This window comes from Chiloscyllium plagiosum, chromosome 40 (genome assembly GCF_004010195.1).
Source record: "Chiloscyllium plagiosum isolate BGI_BamShark_2017 chromosome 40, ASM401019v2, whole genome shotgun sequence".
In the NCBI taxonomy this organism is placed as follows: domain Eukaryota; kingdom Metazoa; phylum Chordata; class Chondrichthyes; order Orectolobiformes; family Hemiscylliidae; genus Chiloscyllium; species Chiloscyllium plagiosum.
The window spans coordinates 21,739,630-21,743,222 of record NC_057749.1 but is presented as its reverse complement, the minus strand read 5'-3'; positions in this window follow the sequence as shown (position 1 = coordinate 21,743,222).

The window sequence follows — 3,593 nt, the reverse complement described above, 5'->3', positions numbered from 1 at the left end:
GGAGATGGTGAGGGTTGGTGAGGGATCAGTGAAGGGTCGGTGAGGGGTTAGTGAGGAGTTAGTGAGGGGTCAGTCATAAGACGGTGAGTGTCAGTGAGGGGTCAGTAAGAGTCAGTGAAGGGTCGGTGAGGGGTCAGTGAGGAGATGGTGAATGTCAGTGAGGAGTTAGTGAGGGGTCAGTGAAGAGTTGGTGAGGGTCAGTGAGAAGTGGGTCTGGGTGGGATGCTGTTCGGAGAGTCGGTTTGGGCTGAATAGCCTGTTCCTATACCATAGGGATTCTCTGGTGGTCTGCACCCCGAAGTTTTAAAACAAGTGGCTGCAGAGATTGGATGTATTGACATTAATCTTTTAGAATTTACCTGGTTCCAGAACAGTTCCAGTTGCTTGGAAGACACCAACTTCAAGACACAAGAATCGGGAATGAGAGATAAAACAAGGAACTAATAGGCAGAATGAAGATGGATTTATGATAAGGAAATAGTGCTTTATAAATCTATAAGTTTTTTGAGGGTGTAATGAGCAAGATGGATAAAAGGGAACCGGTGGATGTGATGCATTTGGATTTTCAAAAACATTTGGAAAGATACCAGAGAGAAGTTATTATACAACATCAGGACACATGACAACGGGGGCAATACATTCAAAATAATCAAACATTAATCACACTCTACCTCAAACACACTCGAAGACTAAGCTTCCACAGCCAGTCAGGACACAGAATTCCAAAGATTCACCACCGTCTAAATAAAGAAAAATCATCTTCTCATTTCTTATTTTTAAATAGTGTGCCCTTATTCTGGGCTCTCCAATTGAGGAAAACACCTTATCTGCAATCCACCCTGTCTATCCCATTGAGTTTTCTTAAGTTTCAGTGAGATCACTTCTCATTCTATGAAACTCTCCAGCCCAGTTTGCCCAATCTCTCCTGACAGGACAGTCCCACCAACCCAGGAACATGTCTGGGGCAGCACAGTGGCTCAGTGGTTAGCACTGCTGCCTCACAGCGTCACGGTCCCACGTACAATTCCAGCCTCGGACTTGCACATTCTCCCCGTGTCTGCGTGGATTTCCTCCGGGTGCTCCGGTTTCCTCCCACAGTGCAAAGATGTGCAGGTCAGGTGAATTGTCCATGCTAAATTGCCCGTAGTGATATGTGCATTACTAGGGGAATGGGTCTGGGTGGGTTAATCTTTAGAGGGTCGGTGTGGACTGGTTGGGCCGAAGGGCCTGTTTTCCCACTGTAGGGAATCTAATCTAAAAGAAATCTTCGTTGCACTCTCTCCATGGCAACAGTATCTTTAGAGTCATAGAGATGTACAGCATGGAAACAGACCCTATGGTGCAACTCGCCTGTGCCGACCAGATTTTTTTTTAGGTTCGCTTCCCTACAGTATGGAAACAGGCCCTTTGGCCCAACAAGTCCACACCGACCCTCCGAAGAGTAACCCACCCAGACCCATTCCACTACCCTACATTTACCCCTGACTAATGCACCTAACACTATGAGCAATTTAGCATGGCCAATTTATCCTAATCTACACATCTTTGGACTTAGATACCCTAAATTAATCTAGCCCCATTTGCCAGCATTTGCCCCATATCCCTCTAAACCCTTTCTATTCATGTACCTATCTTTCTTGAGATAAGAAGACCAAAATTGCACACAGTACTCCAACAGCAGTCTAACTGAGTTTCTATGCAATTGAATAACTTGCTGCACCTGCATTTTACTCTTCAGTAACTTACTGACAAAGACACTTATGTTCCTATCCAGCCTCACATCATTTAAGAAATACTCTGTACATCTGCTTCTCCTGCCAGAGAGGATGACCCCACATCTTTCCACAGCACATTCCATCAGACCAATCAATAAGCCTGTCGAAATCCTCTTGCAAAATGTTTTACACCTTCCTCACAACACACATTCCCACTTCGCTTTGTGTCACTGCAAATTTGGAAATATTACACGTGATTCCTGATTCATTGATCTAGGTTGTGAAGAGCTGGGGCCCAAGTACTGATCCTTGCGGTACCCCACTAGTCACAGCCTTCCAACACAAGAATATCCCATTTATTCCCATTGTCCGTTTTCAGCCTATAGCCCATCAATAATTCATGCCAGTATTACCTCGATCCCATTTGTGTAAATTTTGACTGAATATCCTCCTGGGGGAACGTTATCAAAAAATTCATGGAATTCCAAATATGCAGCATACATCAACTTCCCTTGATCAATTTTGCTAGTGTAAATTGAGGATGGTTCCATGAATAAAAAGCACAGAGTAAGAGTAGAAAAGTCATTTTTAGGCTTTGTTTTATTTATTCATGGGGTGTACGGATCGCTGGCTAGGCCAGCATTTATTGCCAATCCCTAATTGCATAGTTAAGAGTCAATCAGATTGCTGTGGGTCTGGAGTCACATGTAGGCCAGACCAGGTAAGGATGGCAGTTTCCTTCCCTGAAGGACATGAGTGAAGTAGATGGGTCTTTCTCCCAGCAATAGATTCATGGTCATCACTGGACTCCTAATTCCTAATATTCAAATTCTATTGTCTGCCAAAGTGAGATTCAAACCTGGGTCCTTAGAACATTAGCAGGGTCTCTGGATTAACAATCCGAGTGATAACTCCACTAGGCCATTACCTCCCATGGTAGTCTGGTTTTGGTGGAGTCCAGTGGAGATCAATGCAAGGGCCTCAGTGATTTACAACATACATCAATAACTTAGATAAAAGGACCCAGAGCAATTTAATCCAAGTTTTCTCATGATATAAACTGGGTGAGTCTGAAATGGGATATAGACAGGTCAAGTGAGTAAGCAGCAATGAGACAGATAGTGTATGATGTGCAGGAATGTGAAGTTATTCATTCTGTTAGGAAGAAAAGACAGTTTGGACATTTTTCAAATGGTGGGAGACTGGGATATCATATAAATCAGTGAGAGGTCTGGGAGTCATCGCTCTTTAAAGACTGGGTCGTTTTATTTTTTCTGTATTTTTAATTGTGGACTAAAATGAGAGTAGCCAAGAATTAGTGAATATTTTGGAAGTGAGAAACCTGACACTGATTGGAAGCATCAGTCAAAAAAGGGATTGACGTTCAGTATGCAGACGAACTGGAGCCATGGAGGTTGTGTACAAATAGGGGTTTGATTGGTATCAAGTATCTGATTGGTTTGTCACTATCCTAGTGACAGGTTATTGGTGACAATAGTTGGTTGTTGCCTGCCAACAAGCATGTGATTGGTTCTCAGGTAACTGAACAAAATGGGAGTGTAAGCAAAGTGCAGAGAAATGTTTGGACCATGAGCAGTGGGGGCGCTGTCTCTCAGTTGTCTGCATTAAGGCACTTTAAATCTGCATAAAACCAGTTTATCCATCTTTTGGCAGTTTCTGGGACTTTTAACTATTAAGTCTCGGGGCTTTTATACATGAAGCAGCTACCCTGTGCCTCTTGCAAAATAGTAGAAGCATCCGGAGAAGGACAACTGTATTCTGACCAGCACAAGAATCATCTCACCTTGTGAACAGGCACTAACACACAGCTTTCCTGTTTCTCCTCCTGTCTATAACCCATGGTTTTTGTTAAATGTG